Source organism: Cynocephalus volans, chromosome 16 (assembly GCF_027409185.1).
Source record: "Cynocephalus volans isolate mCynVol1 chromosome 16, mCynVol1.pri, whole genome shotgun sequence".
Taxonomy (NCBI): domain Eukaryota; kingdom Metazoa; phylum Chordata; class Mammalia; order Dermoptera; family Cynocephalidae; genus Cynocephalus; species Cynocephalus volans.
Window position 1 is genome coordinate 60,086,179 of NC_084475.1, and position 22,599 is coordinate 60,108,777.

Genomic DNA, 22,599 nt, shown 5'->3' on the forward strand with positions numbered 1-22,599 from the left:
CATGTGTTTGGAGATACACTGAATGTACTAAATTTTACCTAATCATCTTTAAGAGAGTTTTAGCATGGTTAGCGATTACACCAACTGCAAGTTTGGTAATCTCCAAGACCACCCTCACCTCTGACATTGACTGCAAGTTTGTAGGGCCCCAAGAATGCTTTTAGATTTGATAATTCACCAGAAGGACACACAGAACCCACAGAAAGCTGTTATACTTGTGGATACAGTTTATTACAGCAAAAAGATAACTGATTAACATCAGCCAAAGGAAGATTTGCATAGAGCAGGGTCCAGGAAAGTTCCAAATACCGAGCATCCAGTTGTCCTCTCCCAAAAGAGTTGTGTGGACTGTGCTTAGTTCTCCCAGCAACAATGAATGACAGTATGCATGGAGTATTGCCAAGCAGAGCAACTCCCCCGAATCTTGTCCAGAATTTTTATTGAGGATCAGTCATACAGAGGTGGTTGATCACCAGTGTGGCTGACCTTAGTCTCCAGCACCTCCAGACTTCAAGCTGATATTATGTGGACCAAAGTCCCCACCACAGATCACATTGTTAGTCTAGACTGTTTGGAATGTTCCAAGGTCCTCAAACAAAGACATTCTTATTGGTCATGACTTTACAAAGGCTTAGAGTTCACCTCCAAGGAGCTGAGGGTGAACACCGGACCTCTTTGTGGGCAAAGTTAAATATTTACTGCACAGTAACTTTTTGGAACCATTCATTCAAATATTTGAGGCTTACTATTGGTCACTAGTCTATGCCCTGGAATATATAGCAGTAAAAAGGACTCAAAGCCCTCCCCTCAAGGAGCCCATACCTCAGCCTTCTGCAGCAATCACAGCTAAAGAAAAAAATATCCCCTACGTTTCCCCAATTTACAGTTTCTAAACTTGAAGAATCACCTTATTACTAAGGATTCTGTGAGGATTCACACCGATATTCACACCAAATAGCCATTATTTTTTTGTGCGACTCTTGAAATGTGGTACAGAATGGTGCAGCTGCTTTGGGGAGCATTCTGATGGTTCCTCAAAAGGTTAAACATAGGGTTACCACATAACCCAGCAATTCTACTTCTAGGTATGGACCCAAGGGAATAAAATCATACATACACAAAAAAACTTATACTCAAATGTTTATAACAGCAGTATTCATAATAGCCAAAAAGTGGAAAGAACCCAATGTCTATAAATTGATGAATGGATAAATAAAATGTGATCTACTCATAGAAATATCCCCACCCAAGGGAATATTATTCCACAATAAGAAGGAATGAAGTACATGCTATAACATAAATGAACCTTCAAAACATTATGCTATGTGAGAAAAGCCAGTAACAAAAGGCCACGTGTTCTACTATTCCATTTATGAAATGCCCAGAATAAGCAAATCTATGGAGGCAAAAAGTAAATTAGTTGGTTGCCTAGAGCTGGGAGTTGGAGGGTAATAGGAAGTGACTGCTGAATGGGTCCAGGGTTTCTTTGGGGATTGATGAAAATGTTCTAAACAGATTTTGTCGATGGTTTCATAATTCTATGAATGTAACAAAACCATTGAATTATATACTTTAAATGGGTAAATTTTATGGTATATGAGGTATAGCTCAAAAATCATATTTTTTAAATGCACTACAAAGACTTAAAAGTCTGTGAACTAAATCTAAAGACTGTGTTAGCTGTGAAAGTGACCTGGTCTCACTCTTCGACAGAGTTAATGAGACTACCCATTAGTCTAGGTAGGGGGTCCCCTTCCATTAATTACAGCCCGAAGAAGTCATTTCTGACCCTAAGCATTTCTGTGTATTAAAACTGATTTGGAAACTACATGGTATGGGTTGAGTTTTGGATCCAAGCAGATACAGGTTTGAAGTCTGGCTTCTAAACGTATTGTCTGTTGATCATGGACTAATTTATGAGGTTATTTAAGCCTCTATTTTCTCATCTGTAAAAATCGAGATAACAATATCTAATATTAATAAGAGCTGACATTTATTGAGTACTTATGTTCCAGGCACTGTGCTATGTAAGTATTTTACATATGTTGTTGCCTTTAAACCTTACATGAACCTATGTGGAGTGACATTGTTCCCGTTTTATAGAGGAGGAAAATGAGGTTTAGAGAAATTAAGTACTGTTGATTCATTCATTCAACAAATATTTATTGAGCATCTATTAATGTTAAACATTATGCTAAGATACTAGGAATGCAATTATAAGTACAGGATGTAATGGGAGCACATAGGAGGAACATTGTAATTCAGTTTTGAGGAGGGAGGAAAGTCTACTGTGCAGCGCTGAGGTCACCTCTCCCATAGGCACTCACATAAGCCCTTCAGTGAAACTCCTCGGGGGAACTAATATTCATCCCCTCCTCTTGGCACCTGTTTTTCTCTTCACTTTGTCTTGTATTAAATGTGTGACCATCTAGCTAGTTAGACTGTGACCTTCTCAGAAGCTGGCAGAAACCACATCTTTACTAGTCTTTGGTTTCTTTATACAGTATTGCTCAATATGACTGTTGCACGCATGGATGGATCTATTGGCTATTTTTGTCTCCTGATGACCAAGCTCTCCCTAAATCGCATAAATTATTCATCTTAAATGTCTTTTTTTATACTTTAATATATTTGGGCCTTGTTCTCATTTCCTTCAGGCCTTGGAACAGAGTCCATTTATGTGAGCTTAAATTTTTTTGTTATATACTAGACTAGAAGTAATTTAGAATTTAGGGTCTCCTGCCAGCCACTCCTTATTCACCAGGGCTTAGAAGATGGCCCAGAGCTACCCAGAACCTTCTCCATCAAGATAACAGTTTGCTTAGTATATCAACCAGCTTCTCTGGATGACCCTTCATTGCTGAAGCCATTAGATCTTTCCTGGGTTTAAATGCACAAAATGCAAAGTTTACAAAGACCATAAATGTTAATCAACATTGCAGGGTGATCTAGTTTCTTTCCCCACTGTATGTTACAAAATGGATCTGGAAATTGCTCCTATAAGATATTGTATGATTAATGTAGATCATCTTCAGTCATATTTTTAATTAGTTCACCTCTTTATAATAAATATGGTTATCAAGTTTTTGGCCATAAAATACTAGTCTTCCCAGAAACTTGAAGTGTAAGGTTTTAGTATATCAGAAATTTGACCGATTTGAATCTTTGTCCTTGGCTTTAAGAAAAAAAAAAAACGTTACATTAAAAATAGGCAAAGTAGAATTTAGGAAGCCTTTCTGAGATTGGGTATTTTATGACACTTCATATAATTATTTAAAATGTTAAAAATCAAATTCAAATATGAAAAGCAATTAGTAATTATACATTGGCTGATTGGCATATTTCCAAGGAAATATCAAGTTAAGTAAAAAGATGAGTTTTTAAAATGTTGTAGCTACTTTAATTGTCAGAATTCTTAAGAACAATTTAAAGCATCAGGTACTTTCCAGATTTTGAGCTATGACCATAATTTTACGCAAGTTTTAGCACATTCATGGTTGCCAAGAACTCTCCTGGAGCAATCCTAATAAGGGCTGCTTGCCAGAGTCGGGAAAATCCACCCAGGCACCTCAAATGAGTATAATAAGCCCCACCTGTCCTTTCTATTGCCTCTGGTTAGACTGCCCTGAGGATCCCAAATCAAGAAGGAACAAAGTGTTTTTTGCGGTGGGCTGGCTACTTGTGATCCAAGAGAACACTTAAGAATGTGAGAAACCTAGGGAGAACAGAGAGAAATCATCTGTGTGGTTAATAGAACAGAGAAGCCAAGACAAATTCAGAGGCCTTGGGGGATATTTTGAACTTTTCTGCAAAGCTAATCACAAAGCAGTAGCTTTGAGAAGGACCTTGGGTTTCAACCACCAGCTAAGTCTCCTCGTTCTGAGCATATGAAGACATTGGGAGCAGAGATGTGACTTGCCCAAGGTCTCTCAACTAACAAGTGGCAAAGCCAAGAAGACTCAAACCCAGGTCTTCTGGCTCCAAGTGCAGTGCTCTTTAATCTGCAGTGAGAATGCTTTTTTTGCATATGTGTTTTTAAGAACGTTTTAACAGAAAGTATAAAGTATTTTCTTTTGATTTGGATTATTTGTTCACTTTTGTTAGTCTCTTTCACCACTACTAAGTGCATTTCAGTCCCTGAGTTAAATTTCCCTCCCTTCTGGCCAGATTATCACAGGAACATTCCATTCACTTAGAAATAGATGTATTATAAAAGAGAGTACAAGTGGAAAACTTTGCCAACAATACAACATTCTAAGAACATAATGCTCACCGTTTCCATTCCTGCAGAAATGCCAAGTGCAAAGCTACTGCACCTGCAAACTGTAGCAACCAGTGGCCTGGAACTGGTGGCTGGCTAATCCCATGTGCACTTGGGTTATGATTTCACTTGAGTACCAGTTTAGTTTCTTTGCCAGCAGAGTTACAGGTGATTTAAAGAAAGAAACAGATATTTCAGGTAAAGGGTCAGGGTAGGGTGGTGAAGGAAGCTTGGAAAGAAGTGGCCAAAGTCACATTAAAATGGAGGAACATATGCAGTATTATGTTTTTCTAAGTTTTCAACTATATTTGACTGTTCTCCTCTTTTCTGCTTTCTTCTTATGGCAGGGAAGAATTTCTGCCTCCCCTCAACTCCTGAGGCAGAAACCTCAGTATTAGTGTTAATTGACAGAAAAATTTGTTAATTTGTTGAACCATCTATCCATGCAACAGTCTTTTATTGAGCAACACAGTATAATGTCTATGCAGCTATTTCCACTCTTGATTTTTATGTGACTTGAGCTAGGGATGAAAGGATTTTTTTCCTTTTTTTTTTTTTTTTCTTTTTCTTTTCTTTTCTTTCTTTCTTTCTTTCTTTTTTTTTTTTTTTTTTTTTTTTTGAGTACGGGGAGCAAGGAGTTTCTTTGCCTGGATAAAGAGAACAATTTGGCTAGTTAAGGAGGCAGAAACACAACTGGTGAAGTGGGTGCAGCTGTTCTGGCACCAGGCTTTTCCTTCCTGAAGGTGCATCAGGTGCTAAGGGGTGGGTGCTTAAAAGGAGATAGGGTCTTGCCATGTTAAAGGAGCACTGAGTCTCCTCAGGCACAGGCTTTTATTTTTTATTCCCGAGAAATATTTTTTATGCTCATTTAAAACACGCTCTCTTAGGCAGTGTATAGATAGAATTGTTCCATCAAGGATATTTAGGTTTAGTTTCCCATTTTCCCAGCAGTATTCTCCAAGCGTTTCTTTGTAATTCAAAACTTATTATAATTCTTTATAATTTTGAGTTTTCTTCCAGATGGTTTTCATGGTTCTAAATCAGAAGGTGCAAACTAGCAGCCCTCCATCCAGATACAGCCTACTGACAAATTTTGTTCTGTACATATAGTGGCATTTTGTAAAAATTTGAATTACTTGCCAATATTTAAATATAATATTTCCAATAAAAATCCAGGTTCAAAACATATCCTAAAAAAAAAATATCAGGCCTGCAGTATTTGGTCTGCACTCCAACACAGCAGCTGTGTGGTAGAGCCAAAGCTTTGCTGCTGCCTCGAGGTGCACATAAGTTCTGCAGCCTCTTTCACCCGCTGCACAGCCTGCACCTGTAGCTATTTACATTTCTGATGCTTCCCCAAGGATGCGTAAGCCAAGTGTGTCTGCGGGGAAAGAGAAAGACCTGTCATCATCATCATGATAATGAGAAGAATAAGACATGATAACACACGAGGAGGATAAAATGATCTTCCTCCTGTATTGAGCGATAACCATGCCAGACCCTGTGCTGAATACTTTACGTGCCATTTAAACCTCAGAAGGACCCTTTCTATAGCCCAAAAGGTTAATTTGCTTGCCCACATATGTATAGCTTGTGAGTGGCTAAATTAGGATTTGAATCCAGATCTGTCTGACCCTAAAGCCTGTGCTTTTTATTTTACCATACAGCTTCTCAGAATTATACCTCTCTCCCAGAAAACCCTCCCTGAATTTCAGGCCTGTAAGAATCTATGAATGGATCCCAAGAACTGGGGGAACTTTTGGCCACTGGTTTTCCAGTTTCTATCGGGAAGAGGAGAAAGAAAAGCTTGGTTATCATTGGTGAGGCTACTTCTTCTCCTATTGTATCCTCTAGCTAAGGACAGCTCTAGGTGCTAATGTATATAGCTGTTCTCCTGGATAAAAGGAACTCTTGTGAGACAGGAGGAATATGATTTTTTTTAGTTCTATTGCACAGCCTGGTGAATATGGTTAATAATAGAGTATTGTTCACTTCAAAACTGCAGAGAATAAATATTAAATGTTCTAACCACAAAAAATGTTAAGTATTTGAGGTGATGGACATGTTAACCAGCTTGATGTAATTATTCCACATTGTATTCATAAATTATAATATCACTTTGTACCTCATAAATTCATATAATTATGTTGTTAATTTGCAATAAAAAAACAAATTAAAAAAATTTTAAAAATTGTTCTACTAAGTCATGTTGAAGCCACATGAAGGGCTTTAAAAAGAACATTTGAATATGAAGTAAGTAGCAACTACTCAAACTTTTTAAATCTTAAGATATAAAAACATGAAATCTTAACCTGTACACATGGTTATTTCACAAAGGAAAAAACTGAAATTTCTTATTCTTGGAATTACATATCCTACTTATGTTATCTGTCTTTTCCCCTTTGATTCCAGCGTTGTATTATCTTTAAAGCCTCATGCTTTTCAAACCCAGTATGTTATAGATTTGTCATCAGTTTCCTTTGGCATACTCTTCCTGAGTTCTCAAAACTGTCAAGGAACTCTTTTGGTTTTCTCATTCTCCTTTTAAAAACTCTGGGGATACATTTCTTAACAAAGTTTCCTTCCACACATTCAGCTCCAGGGTAGGAAAATAAATGCCTCCCACCCCCACCCCACCAAAATATTTATGCTCTAGTTGAGGGTTCCTTTGGTTACAAGCAACAGAAACTTATTCTTCAAGGATGGATTATTATAAAGGATAGGAATCGGTGACAGGAATGTCAACTATTTAGTTAGAAAAATATTGGCTGGGTGACTAGAATCACAGAGAAAGCTGAAGGGCCAGGCCTCAAGAAGAACAGGTACCAGAACAGTTTGGAGGTCTTCATCTACAGATGTGCACATATCTGGCAAAAGATAACTTAGCTCCAGCCATGTTCTGTCTCTTTCTCCAGTCAATTTTTAAATTCCCAGGGAAGAGAATCCAGCCTAGTCTAGATTTCCCTATTATTGAATTTATTAGCCATGGCAGGGGATGGAGCAACTAGCATAGTCTTAGCCACTGGGGATTTCTTGGGGATGCTATACTTGACTATAGGCATGGTGCCAGGCCTGTAATTTATTTTTCTTGTATATATTTTTTTAAATCAGGGCTTTAGTCTATATGAAAGTAGATTTTATTGAGTGTGTGTATACACACACACACACACACACACACACATATACACGTACACATATTGAATATATCTATTGAATATACCGCAAACCCTTGAACAACATGGATTTGAACTGTGTGGGTCCACTTACATGCAAATTTTTTTCAATAAATATATTGGAAAATTTTGGGTTAGGTACGTCTTGAATGCAGAAAGAGTTAAGTAGCCTACGTAACAGTACTTAACTATTGTACATAACTACTTAGCTACTACTTAAGAAATGATGTGGCACCTGCCTGTGGGGCAGGGACACAGTGCCAAACAGATGCGAGGCAGGAGGTGTGCATTATAAGCAGATTGTTAGTTGCATGGGGCACAGGGGTCAGTGCTCCTGACCCCTGTGTTCTTCAAGGGCCAACTGTATATTGAAATACATAGATTCTGAAATACAGTAAAACTATTTGACAGAAGGTTCTTAAAACTTTTAAAATTCCAGAAATTTAGTTGATTGTCTTTCTAGTTAGTAAGCGGATGTGATTTTGCTCCTTCCTGCTGCCTGTGAGAGGACTTACTCCTGCATCACTCTTCTGCTCCCTGGACAGTGACTGCATCTCTCACACTTAGGTGGGTGAATCTGATAGGCTGGAAATGCTCAGAACTTAATACTGATAGACAAGCCATGGAAAACCTCTGTCTTGGTTCATACCAAAATCTTTTTGTACTAGGACAAGATGAACCTTCTGCTGCAAACATGAGCCTCCTCTCTTCTCCAGCCAAAAGTTCACCAGAGTTCAAACAATTTTTTAATGGATTCCAGCAAGACTTTTGTGGGGCTGTAAGAAAGAAGTTTCTGGTTTGCAGCCTAGAGGAATGTGTCTAGCACAGTACCAGCACTGGAATCAGGACCCACCTGGATTCAAGCCCCAGACCAGGCTTCTAATCTGGTTCCGATTTGGGGGGGATTTGGCAGCCTGCCTTCATTGTTCCAAAGTATTGCTGCCATTCCTTAATTCACAGCTCACATCTCACCTCCTCCATCAACCCTTCTTAGGCTGATGAGAAATCAGCCCCATCTGTACCCCAAATCTAGTACATAAGACCCTTTTATTCTCCCACTCAAACAAATATGTCACACACAGGCAATTCTCAGTTGTCCATCCTGATAAAGGAGTATGAGCATGTATGTTTCTGTAGATAATCTATTATTTTATCTGTTCTATTGCAACTTTTCTTCCTCATGGAGAGGTGTATGACACAAGAAGAGAAGTAAGTCAGACCCTGAGAAAGGGCAGGACTGAACAGCAGCTGAGGGCTAAATAGGTTTGCGATGGTGTGTTTTCTCTTAATTTTTGATACCTGTCCCTTTGAATAATCCCACTTTTCTTCCTTCTCTTACATCAGTAGGCAACTTCTGAGAGGGAAAATTGTCACTTAAATTATGATTACTAATATTTTTATGTAAAATGAGAGTTCAGTTTTTGCCTTTCAAAAAACATCAGAGAACAGTTTTGTTTTGTTTTTTTTTAATTTTATTTTGTCGATATACATTGTGGTTGATTATTGTTGCCCCTTACCAAAACCTCCCTCCCTCCCTCCTCCCTCTCCTCCCTCCCCCCCAACAATGTCCTTTCTGTTTGCTTGTCGTATCAACTTCAAGTTATTGTGGTTGTTATATCTTCTCCCCCCGCCCCGGTTTTGTGTGTGTGTGTGTGTGTGTGTGTGTGTGTGTGTAAATTTATAGTGTGTGTGTAAATTTATATGTTAATTTTTAGCTCCCACCAATAAGTGAGAACATGTGGTATTTCTCTTTCTGTGCCTGACTCGTTTCACTTAATATAATTCTCTCAAGGTCCATCCATGTTGTTGCAAATGGCAGGATTTCATTCGTTTTTATAGCAGAGTAGTATTCCATTGTGTAGATGTACCGCATTTTCCGTATCCATTCATCTGATGATGGACATTTGGGCTGGTTCCAACTCTTGGCTATTGTAAAGAGTGCTGTGATGAACATTGGGGAACAGGTATACCTTCGACTTGATGATTTCCATTCCTCTGGGTATATTCCCAGCAGTGGGATCACTGGGTCATATGGTAGATTTATCTGCAATTGTTTGAGGAACCTCCATACCGTTTTCCATAGAGGCTGCACCATTTTGCAGTCCCACCAACAATGTATGAGAGTTCCTTTTTCTCCACAACCTCGCCAGCAGTTTTTAAAAACACCTATTAACAGCCACTTTCTTTTTTTCATTTCTTCAACTCCTGTGGTTGTATTTGTTGTTGTTATAGTTAATGGTAGTGTTAGCTGCCCCCGTTGTTAAACTCTAAGAACTGTATATTCTTTCACTGAATCCTCATAGCAACTCTGGGAGGCATGATTGGTATTATTTTGCAGATGAAGAAACCAAGGCCTGGAGAGACGAAGTAATATGGGCACAGTCAAGCAGCTAGTAAGTGGCAGAACTTGGATTCAGATTCAGATCTGTCTCCCCCACAGCTGCATGCTATCCTGTGCTATGCTACACTGCATTACACTATACTATACAATTTAGTATAGCTGGGTCCATGTTTATCTTGCTCAGCAGAAGAATGGCGACTGCAAACCCATGGGGCTTTGTCCATGTTCAGGTAGAAGGAAGCCGTAGGACCAACTGGTAGTAAAGGCATCACTACATAGCCCCTCAACCATCATTACAGCATATGTTTACTTTTATTTATGTATTTAATTATACAGTTTCATCTACATATTGCTTGTGTTAATTACTCATGTGCATTGCTTTTCTGCCTCCTACTCTTTTTTTTTTTTTTAATTATGGAAGAATATAACATACGACTTACCCTTTTAACCATTTTTACGTATATGAGGGTACTTTAAAAAGTTCGTGGAAATATTCGTATTATCTTTTAATTCTATTTTTCCATGAACTTTTTGAAGTACTCTTGTATAGTTCAGTGGCATTAAATCTATTCACATTGTGCAACCATCACCATCATCCATCTCCAGAACTTTTTCAGCTTCCCAAACTGAAACTTCATAACCATTAAATAATAACTCCCCAATCCCCCTTCCCACAAACCCTGGTCACTACCATTCTGCTTTCTGTCTCTATGAATTTGACTGTTTGGGGTACCTCATATAATGGAATCTACAAAACTGGCTTTTTGTGTCTGGTATATTTCACTTCACATAATGTCTTCAAGGTTCACCCACGTTATAGCATGTGTCCTAATTTCATTCTTTTTCATGGACATGTAATATTCCATTGTGTATATATATACAACATTTTGTTTATCCATTCATCTGCTGATGGACACTTGGGCTGTTTCCACCTTTTGGCTATTGTGAATAGGGCTTCTAAGAACATGGGTATACAAATATCTGTCCAAGTCCTTGCTTTCAATTCTTTTAGGTATATACACAGGGGAGTAGAATTGCTTGGTCATATGGTAATTCTATGCTTAATTTTTTCAGGGATTGCCAGACTGTTTTGCACAGCTGCTGCATCATGTTACAATCCTACCATCACTGCCTCCTACTCTAATACCCATACTTCTAGCTTATAAGGCCCTCTGAAGCACAGCTGGGACTTGAATTTTTTACCCTGTAATAGCTAGTACAATACCATTCCCATAAGGGGTGTTGACTAAAGGACTTACTCATTGTAATGGAGATGATGATACTTCAACTTCTTCAGCTTCTCCTGAGCATGGTATTCCGCTTGCCTGTATTCTTCCCTACCTTTTTCCCTCTCTGCTTCCAAGATCCAAAAATAACCATGAAAATAGTGAGATGTGTGTCTGCAGGAAAGAAAGAAAAGTATCACTGTGCTTCTTTGCATACCAATGAGGTGTTTCAGAGAGTAGCAGCCTGTTTATTTATATAGATGTTGATTTATGATTCTACATCTGCAATTTAAATGACTGCTTAGAAAATGGAGTCTTTTTTTAAACATACCCAATTAGACCCAATGGCTGGCCTTGCAGTGGAGACAACAGTTATGTCTAAAACACATTTCTAATCCTGTTGCAAAAGAAGTTATCACTTGTGGAGCTATCAGATAAACACTTGATCTGGGAACACAACCTTTACGGGATACACGTTTTAAGGCAACAATGGCATGTTTGTAGTGAGCAGTAAATTCTGTACTTCACTATGGGAAATTAAAGCAGAAATGGCTCTTAGTTCCGGCCTGGAGACAGATGAGAAGCCCCAGATGAGAGTTTCTCACATAACTCTTCCCATGGTCCCCATCTTGCTACTATAATGTTGAACAGTTCTGCCAATTTTCCTGCTTTTGTGGAATTTTGTGAGGTTCCTAAATAGGAGCTAATGTGAAAGTACTCTGTTCACATGCTTTCCAAATGTTTCTATTTTACCTTTGACTGAGAGGGTCAGAGCTGAGTGTAAAGGTGTTCTGATATGGGAGCACATTCTCCTGGCCTCGTGACTTGGGTCTTGACCCAGGCTGGGTGACAGAAGCAGAGGCAGGTGCTATTTGTGGGAACCACGTGTCCAAGTCAGCATGCTCTGGAATGGATAGGGTGTCATTCTGGGTTTTCTTCTCCCTGCTGCCACTGCATGGTACATATCAAAAGTTCACACTAGGGTCATAATCTCTGGCTTCTGGCAGGGCTTGGCCAGAAGGTCTCTGCAGGGTAGGCCGCCCAGCTGGGAGCTGTGTTCACGCCAAGTTCGGTTTGTTTCCCTCTCTCGCCCCTGGCTCCCCGCTTCTCCTTAGTCAGGCCAACTGCCACAGGGGCTGTTTTTTCCCTCTATTGAAGGTAATAACTGAGTCAATGCTAAAGTCAAGCTGCAGGCAAGCATTGAAAATAAATTTGCAGGAGGGTTGTTCTCATATTATTGGAAAAAGCCTTGGGATCTTTTTTGGAAGTTTTTCTCCCGAGAAACTATCCTTCAGAAGCATCTTCCTTTCTTGAGTGCCTTTAGCTTGGTGCTAAGAAACACATTTGATAAACATTATTAAGATGTGGTAGGCTAGGTTTTTAAACAGAATGCTACAAATATCCCTTCAAAACTGTTTCTTTAAGCAGTGTGCTCTTAATACATACAGTGCTACTCAAGCTCTTTCGAATATACACACTGTTTGCTTAGACGTCCTCTAGTGTATTAGGTGACCTAGTGTAATAGGAATGGTGTTTTTGAAGAAGACTGGAATCACAATTCTGCCATTTTCTAGGGAGGTGACATAGGAAGTGGCTTTGGTTTTGTCATGTGTGCAGTCACAAAGTTTGTTGTATAGGCTTTGTGAACTCTGTAAAACACCTGGCAGTACCTGCCCATAGGAGGTACTTTCAACCTTACAATTTCTTCCCCTCTGTTTACTTATTTGTTGTCTCTTCTTGACATTGGGTGCAATAAGTGAGAAGTGCCCATTGCCACAGTCTATAACGTCCTCATATAATTTCCCACTTTTCCCATGGAATAACTGTGGCTGACAGTGTGTATTTTTACCTTCCTTCTAACTCACATACAACTGCCATTCACTAGCCACACACAGGAGGCTTCGTGGACATGAGCTGTGAAGACCACATCTCGCTGAGACAAGCAACTGCCCTTATCCTAGGGAAAAACACAATCAAACCAGCCAACAGCGAGCAATCCATATAAGCCTTGACACACTCATTAGAAAGAATTTTAAAATCGAAATTGGAAATCATCTGAGAACTCAGTGCCCAAATGTTCTGGTGAACAGCACATTCATAAAAATTCTTGTACTAACAAATGCATTCATCTACCCTTTGATATGTACCCCAGTAAACGATCTGTTGTAATGTGCCCACACCAAAAGAAAATAGTTCAGCTTTAAATAGTAACATTTTAATGTTGAAAAATAGCATGAAGACTAAGTCAACACTATGCCAAGAACCCATTTGAGATGACAGTGATTGGAATCCGTAAAAATCAATGGTTAAATATGTTTTCCTGCGAATATAGTATTTGGTAGACCCGGCCTTGTAGAATTTAGGAGGCTTTTCAAGTTAGATTCACAGAGATGTATTGAAAAGGACACATTGCATATTCTTAAAATATAAACGAGTTATCTCAAATTACATGTACAAAATACATGCACAAGAAATGGTACATGGTACAGCATAGCCAAATTATAATTATTGTATGGACCATAAAAATTTATAATCCTTTCTCTTCTTTGCCCATGGTCCACCATGAAGCAGTAAGGTTAGGGCACAGAGGAAGGTAATTTTGGTAACTTTAGAGGGATTAGAAGATAACATATATATAAGCTTTCTGTGTTAAAGTAACTCTTTTTAAGTAGTTTTGGAAAACTGACTAAAAACCAGTTATAACCATTATAAACACGTAAATTTAAAAATATCTCTAAATTTAATGTTCCTGTTATATGTGATTTAATTTTACTCTCAAATTAGGCATATGCTGCATGCTAAATTCTATCAGATTTGAAATGTATAGTTTCAGCTAGATTTAAACTAGGACTACAATAGGAAAGAATCTGAATTCATTTCTATGCATGTGAGTGGGCGGTTAGTGGAATTTTCTTAATCTTTCTGAATGGGAAAAATGTATCCAGTTATTTCTTTTTATCTCAGGGCCCTTGAATGAATTTGTTTTTGTCTAAAATGAAAGAAGAAACAGTTCATTTTGCCATTGTCATAATAGTGCAGTGATTCAGCAAAATGCTTTTGGTTATCCTAAACCCTAGAGTTTGAAAGGGTGGCCAAATTGATAACTGTCAGCTTTTTTCCAGCCCAGTTCAGTCACCATGTCCAGCAGCCAACATTTCATCTGCCTCAGGAAATTTGGAGCTCATTGAAAATCAGCCAGTCCACTTTTCTCTTAGGACTTTGTAACTCCTGTTTTATTTGTTTATTGCTAATTCTGATTAATAAGCAATTCAAATTCCCAGCTTTAGAAAGGCTACTTTTCCTTTAAAAAAAAAAAAATTAACATTTGTTTTTGGCTTGTGCATTCAGATTCAGGGATTCTTCCCCATTACAATAAATCGATCTTGAATATTTCCTATACCAGGGTAGATTGCTGAGTGCCTACCTTCTTTCATTGCTGTTAGCAGTCATATCAACACATTCATACGGGTGGAGTCTCCAGTGGAGAAAACGGGACCCTACGCTTTTGCCCCAGCCCCTGAAAATATGTCCTTCCAGGACTTTAGGTTTTAGAAGAATGACTCTGAAAAATCTGTATTTTATGTTGACAAATACACTTAGTGACAGTTACTTGTTTGCACGTATTTAAAAGTGGTCCTTGAGTTCACTCTGTATCGGTGGTTCTAGAATTCAAGAGCTAAGGAAGGATATTTTCAGAATCCTAAGCATTCCTCTCTCATTAGAGTGGACTGCAAAAGAAATGAGTTGCTCCTTTACAGTAATTCCAAAGAAGCTTGGGGGGGGGGGGTTCTCCTTTAACAAAATCCTTAAAAACAGAGCCAACAAGGCTTGCTGCTATTTCATTGGCTACTTTAGCAGGATAGAGGGATGCGAAAAAAATTTTTTCCGTTGAAGCTCCATCTGCCCTGACCTCTAAAGGAGAATATATTTCTTCTTCAGGATTGGGGTTGTTACTTCATATTTACTGTCATTGAACCTAGAGGTGAAATGAATGTGAGCTTTTGCAAACTTAACCCTGTCTCTAGAGCTGTGGGACAGCAGGTCCTCAGGTGACCAGACCACTAAGGCACTCTTTATAGCTTCAGACACATTTCACATATATACTGAGCAAATACCTCCTATTTCCACAATGACTACATATCCCCCCAAAATAATCAGCACACATGGTCTGATAATTATGGGGACTATAAAATAAAAGGCTTGAAAATAGAATTCTTGCAGAATTTCCAGGATATATGGTCAGAGTTGTTATATGCTAGAGATTGTACTGTATCCTTTCATATAAGCTACCACATCAGCTCCTTTTAAGCATGTAAAATAGATCTGATTATCCTCTTATAACTCATGAGAGAACTGAAAATCATACTGAGTGTGAGACGTATTCAGGCACATGCTACTAAGTCATCACATTGAGGTTGAGTTGTTTGGGGCCCTACAATGTCATGCCATCTCTTTCACGGTTTAGGGCTACACAGCACATAGATTCTTGGAATAAGTAATGATGTTCCAGAGTAAGAAGTGGCCTGGGAAGTGCATATGTGCGTAAAACACTGAGAAATAACATTATGGTCTTGTTGCTCATAAATGTAATGTTTCCAGAGTGGGGGGAAAAAACTTTTGACAACTGTAAGGCTCATGGTAGAACTGAAGGTCATGTCATGGCTATTTGTCCTATGACAGAGTAAAAACGAAAACAAAAAACAAAAAACAAAACCTTTTTTTCCCCAATAAAAGTAGTTTATTATCCCATCCAAATGTTTTGTAGTATGGCTTATTCCCCTGAGAAAAATCTTGGATTAACAACTTTTAGTTTCACAAGCCGATCTGAAACTGTGCCTCACACATGCACTTGAGCCATGCGGGACAGAAGTTCAGAGTTGTTTTACAGATGATATTATTTTTATGTAAACTCTGCTTTTGATCAAAGTTCTCCAGGCTTTACCCTAAAGAGATCCAGTGTGGAATGTGGACAGACAGAAATGGCAGTAGAGAACCCAAGAAGGGAAAAAAATATAAATACACCAATTGAAGAGATGCCTTTGACAGACTTTGAAGCAGAATACTGATAGCCCTGTCCCAGAAGCTTCAAAATAGTGTAAAGTAACACGTTTTTGGAAATAACTATGATTAGACTTGAGAGCAAAGGAATGGCACAAGCCCTCCTAACTTGGGGATCTGAGATGCCTGAGCAGTTCTAATGAGGGACACAGAGGCCCTTCACCTTTCCTTGTCCCTCGTCTCTAGCCTTGACACGCAAATGCAGCCAGCGTGCTACTGTTCTCGGAATAGTGACTTCAGATAAGATACCCAGACATGTAAATGAGAGTTTGACTGTATGCAGAATTTTGCTGAATTATGGCCCATTTCTGGAATTTTAAACTCTTTAGATGTAAATTTCTACAAAATATTTCAGAGCTACATGTGTGAGTGAGTTGTAGCCATCACAGCAGAATGGCTACTTTGTGGTGACTTACTGAACAGACACATTCCAGTAAGATCCACATTTGTACCAGGGCAGAAGACCAGCTGCTATCCTTTCTTCTCAACAAAGGACCCTTGTGTTTGAACAAAAACTATGTACTGTATGCCCAGCAGCAGAAGGGAGTCTGAGCAGTGATGTCAAAGTATACCATGATGTCACCACAATTCACAAAGAATTACAGTTAATGCCATGTGAAGTGAGGCCAAATTCAACACTTTCCCTCTTGGGTACTTCACAGTCAGAGAGACAGAAGCAAGGGCAGAGGTCAGGCCTTTGTATAATTTTGTTTCTCATTCTCCAGACACCCTAATTTTGGAAGCAAGGGAGGGAGAAGACAGCCTGTTAAAGAAAAGTCCCCTGGCCATCTGCTGAGAATGAATTCTAGTGTCTGTACTAACAAATGTCTATACTAAGTTAATTCTTAGGATTTCTGCGGAATACTACTAGATAAACAAATTTAACTAAAAACAATATGCAAAAAAAAAAAAAAATCCAGATGTGTTTAGCAGTAAATTTATACAAGAATTTGGCCCAGACCCTGAAATAAATAAGGAGCAAAATAAATCAGACTGGTAGCACCTGAGAGTTTTAATAAATGTTAAAAATAAGTCTTACTCATTCTCTTTTGCCCTTCCAGGGTGTTTATCCAGCCATTAGATGAATTAGATTCTTGACCTCAAGAAAGGCAGTACAGGAAAAATTCTTAAAAAATGTTTTGCAATCTAATAAATTTACCACTTTCTGTCCACTGTCTCATGCCCCTAGCATTGACGGCTCCTTTATCTTCCATTTACTTTATAATGTAAAAAGATAAGTACTATGGAACCAGTGGAGATCAGCCAATATCTCCAGAACTGCACAGTGAGCAAGCTAATAAGAACCCCAGAAAAAATCTCTCTAGCTCAAACAATAAAAGAAGATACAAAAAGGACCCTTAAAAAACAGGACCTGACAAAATCTCATTCCTATAAAACCAGGTCCTCCTCTAACATTTAACCACAGATTTTCTTGATGTCCCTACACATTGGGGGAGGTGGGAAAGAGTAACTTGGAGGTGAAAGGAGAGGGGCTCTGGTGCAGCCAGATAACCAGCCAAAGGACTAGAGCTCACACAGGGTCATGGGGAGAGTCAGGCCAGGAGGTTGCCTAGGCTAAGTCCATTAGGAAAAGCCAAGAATCAGATGTTCAGGTGATCCAGTACAAGGTGAATCTCCAGGTCCAGGGTTGGTGTCAGAGCCTGAGCATGAACCCCAGATCACTGTGCCTAGTGAGAAGAAAGACCAGAGGGAGACTCACTTAAAAATAATGAGCATGTATACCCCAAGTCAATTCTGGAGTTGTGGATAAAGGAGCAGCAAAATAGCAGGCAAAGGGACAAGTAGAAATTAAACTCTCAGAGTACAGTGTTATAAAATGATGCATCCTTACAGATCTTTTTTTTTTTTTTTTTTTGACAGAGAGCTCTCTTTTGGTCTTTGGAACTAATAGCAGAGGGTTTTTATTTGTTTATTTATTTTGTTTATTTTTTATTGAAACATAATTTATTGTATATATCTGTGGGTACAGCATTGAATATCAATATCTATGTGCAATATGTGATGTTCAGGTTAGGATAATTAGTACATTCAACATTACACAATGTAAACTTTTTTTTGGCCCTTTACCAATTTCTTGCTCATCCCCCCCTTTCCCTCCCCCTTTAGATGTAAATTTTCCACAAAATTTTCACTCTGGTGGCCTCAGTTCTCTCTTTTTGAAAGTTCAATCAATTATTATGATTGTCGCATCTTTCTTTTTTAATTTGTTTTTTTTTTTTAGCGCCCACTTACAAATGAAAACATGCGATATTTCCCTTTCTGTGCAGTGGCAGAGTTTTTAAGTGGTGGTGGCTGTTATGTTCTAGGTTGGGACAAGGAGGAAAATTCTTTGAAATCACAATATATCCATGTCACCTGTGGCTTTGCCTATGGCCTGAATTCATTCATTCATTCATTTGACTAACATTTATTAGGTTCTTGCTGTATGCCCGTCACTGTTCTAGATGGACAGTGATCAAGACATGCAAATATACCCAACCTTGTGGTGTTACATTCTAGTAGGAGATAGAAAATAAACAATAAACTTAATAAATATGTAAATTATATTGCATTATAAAATAAGTGCTATAGATTGAAAAGAAAAAATGGGACAGGTAAGAGGACTTGGGTCTGGGAAGGGATGCAGCATGAACTAGTCTGGTCAAAGTAGGTTTATTGAGAAGGAGGAAGTTTTCTCAAGCAAAGATATAAAATAGGCGAGACAACTGCTGCCAGAGTGTCTAAGAAAAAGTGTTCAGAGGCAACAAACAAGGCTTCCCTGAGATGAGAAATTGACTGGGGTGTTTGAAGAACAGCAAAGAGAGTGAGCCAGGGGGATAAGACCAGACAGGTCAGTTAGGTGATGTGGGACTTTGTGGGCTGTTCTAAGAGCTCTGATGAATCCACAAGGAAATTGCCTCATCTTAGCAGTGATTGAAAATCTTCAGAGGAGAGAATGCCACATATGGGACTATTCCATTGGAAAGTCTGCCTAGAGAAAAAGGAGGTAATGCTTGCACATAAATGTTTCCACATAGTGTTATATTAGAGTGTAGGAAAGCTACATCTCATCCATTTAGCCTAATAATCTGTGGGCATTTACCAGTATTTCTCTATGGTGTGTGTATGTGGTATTGAACAAAAGCAACTATTTTTTTCAATCCTTTGAATTACTCAAAAAAACCCAGTTCTTACCCATTGAAGGTATACATGCAAAGCTACAGACTGCAGAGATCCCATGTTTTTCCTGGTGCTCAACCTCAGTGCTTAGAGCTACACAGGTGTTGCTTTTGACAACAAGTTGTGACTGGCAGAAGCACGTGCATCCTCCCCCTGCCTGTCTCTTCAATGCAGTTCTAACCCCCAAGAGGAGCACAACGTTTCACAGAATAGAGGAATCGCTCATTGATGATGCAGTGCCTGGATTTCACCCTGGATTTCGATTCTGGCAACACCGAGCCCTAGTAATGTGATCTTGGGCAAATTGTTTAACCTTTCTGAGTCTCAGTTTAATTTTTGTAAAATAGACATGATTTTAGCTAATTTTAGGGTTATTATAAGAATTAAGTGAGAAGATATATAATAGACCTAAAGTGTTTGGCAAACACTAGTTCACTTTCTATCCCGTAAGTGGCTCTCCCTTCTATCTTCCTCCTCCTCCGTGTCCCTTTGACCTTTAATCCTAGTGACCTCACTCCTTTTCTACTCTCACCTGTTTTGAGGAAATGATCTGATTAAACCCATTTACCCTAGATTGAGACCTTGCCAACTACTTTTGTGTATTCCCCACAGCACTGTAACAGCCAGCATAATGCCTTATGCTTAGTTGATTTGGTTTAATTTAAGTATAATCAACAACTTCATGTGTTACTCCTCCCAAGGGTATTCAAACAACAAACAAAGAACTATACCAGTGGTTCCCAACTTTTAACACAAAGGAGTCCTTTCTTATTTTTGTTCCTATGGGCCTTGTGTTTTGGAAGTTTCCATCTATTCCAAACACTGCATGTATTAAATAATAATTTGTTTTCCCATTTTATGACTTAAAGACCTGAGTTTGCAATTAAAAAATAAATGCAGTAAAAATCAAGATTCAGCTTATTTGTATAATGAGATGGTTGGTGTGTTGGTGACCTTATGTGGTTTTATTGCAGGTAAAAATATTTCCATTAGGCTTTGGACATGTAAACATAGCTCATGGACAACTGTTAGCACCTTTGTGAATTACTGGAGATCCTATTTTCTCATATTAGTTGTAAACCAAAGAAATAAGTGTGTAAAGGAGGAAATTTGGGCACCCATAACAAACCATGAGAAAAGTATGTATGTGTGCAGTGCAAGGAGGTGTGGACCACAGATGTAGATGGGGAGTAGCACCTTTCCACTCACTTCCCATAAGTATTTCCAAGTCACATATTAGGGATGAAACCATCTGTTCATTCCTGTGCATAAGGCTAACTCTGGCAGTGATGATCTTGGTAAGAATATTTGTCCTAACTTATCATTCCCATATAAATATTTTACTGTACTTTTTTTCCTGGTTAATAGGCATCCTACTATAACTTATTGTCAGAAATCCCAAGGTGGAATTTTAATTTTGTTACTTACCAGCTATGTGACCTTAGGGAGGTTATCTTCTCTGGTCCTTGGTATTATAATCTGTACTTGAAATCATTCAAATCTTAAGAGAAATAATATTTGTGGAGAACTGTCTAAAAGGTAGGCAGACAATTCATTTCTCTGACTCTGGAATGGAAAATTGGTTTAGTTTCCTCATATGACAACCATAGTCTTTTGGATTTGGCTTAAAGACATAAAACCTCAGTGGCAAAAAGTACTGCCATGGATCAGCAATGGCTGCTGTGGGTCCTAGCAGGAGGAATACTGTACATGTGCCAGTTTTTGCCAGCCCAGCCCTAAATGCTCTAAAGTCTACCCTTGGATTAAGTCAGACCATCACAATGCTGTATATCTGAATGATTTGTCTTGGCTTCTTAAAATTTGCTTGTACCAAATGTTCCCTGACCATTAGGATTCATCAAAAGTTTTTAACAGCCAGGTCCTTGAAATATCTTGTATTTATTTGCTCAGGTATTATCAGGATATTGTTACATGGCATTGTCTTTCAGAAGACTCACAGGATATGTATGCTTGGAATTTTAGTACTTTGAGTAATCGTGGTTTTCCTGAACCAGTTTTTCATTCACTTATTACACAAATATTTATTGTGTTTACTACAAAGAACACATTATTCTATATATTTCCTAAGAGATCCAGTAGATGCTGTGACTCTTACAACTGTTCATGTTTTCCTGTTTTCTAGGAAGCTCGAATCCAGATATATGACTCCCCCTCCCCATCTAACAAATGTGCATTCTGTGTAATTCCCTCATTTCTGTCTTAATTTTGTTTTTCTTACCTTATTTTTCTCTTTGATCCATTTTCCATTTGTTTTTCTTAAAATGTTGTTGTTATATGTATATGCAGTAAAAATTTTTGTTAAAAAAAGTTAAGCATAAACAAATTAATCGATATCTAAATCTTTTGAGGATAAGGTTGGAGAAACTACTTCCAGTATTTATTAACATAATTGCTAAGAGAGGCTATAATGTATGTAAGAGCACACTACTACCCATAAAGTTCTATCTCAATGAAATAACTATAAATAAGAACGTCTTAGAACATAATCAGATTTGCAGAATTTAGTTTTCCATGTTTATCTTTCTCAGTGCTGAAAATGGAGGGATTTGAAAGTTTCTTACCTCATGGTGTTGGACCAAGAATAGCTTGACATCACTGGCTCAGTATTTGATGCTAGAAGTTGAGGTCCTTATGGGAAACCATTTGAAATGGGGCCAGAGTGAACCCACAGGGGGATGATATCTGCTTATGGATTATGTTTATTTACATTCTCCAAATTATTAATTAGCACAGTGATCTTTCTTTCTCCTGTGGCTTCTAGTGAAGACATTTTATTATACATATTTCAGTGTCTAGAGCATTTCAGTCTTATGTTCTGCCTGTTCACTTGCTCTCAGCTCTGTAAAGTGAAGGAAGAAAGCTCTATCAGCACATGCCTGATGCCTAAAATCTGTACAACATGCTGAAAGTCCGTGAGCCAACTTGGACTGGATGCTATGGTATTAGTTTTCTGGTAAAGGGGAGGTTTTTTCCCCCTCCCTTTAGTATATCCTGAAGAACAATGAAGAAAAATCAGCAGTGTTAAGTGCGCATGTTCTGCTCAAAAATAAGGCAAAAGACTGCATGTCCGTGTACATGTATACTGATATGTATATAAGAGAGGGCACAAAAAGCATACATTTAGGATATAAAAGCAAAACTTGATGACCCACTAATGATATCTACAACAAACACATTATTAATCTTTGTAAGTCCCAGGGTACTATTTCACCTTTCTCTAAATTCTTGGATCTTATTACTTTTTATGTTGTCTGAGGTTTTTAAAAAACGTAAAATAAGCAACACTATACAATCATTTTGGATGGAGATTAGGTTAGACCACTCTATCCAGCTGACACC

The 22,599-nt window shown here is 38.4% G+C and overlaps 1 protein-coding gene across 1 annotated transcript in view; it reads left to right on the forward strand.

Annotated features, from left to right (window-relative positions):
* Positions 1-22,599, forward strand: part of ADAMTSL1 (ADAMTS like 1) — a 434,771-nt gene that overhangs the window by 140,618 nt on the left and 271,554 nt on the right. The gene's annotated exons all lie outside the window — the stretch shown is intronic.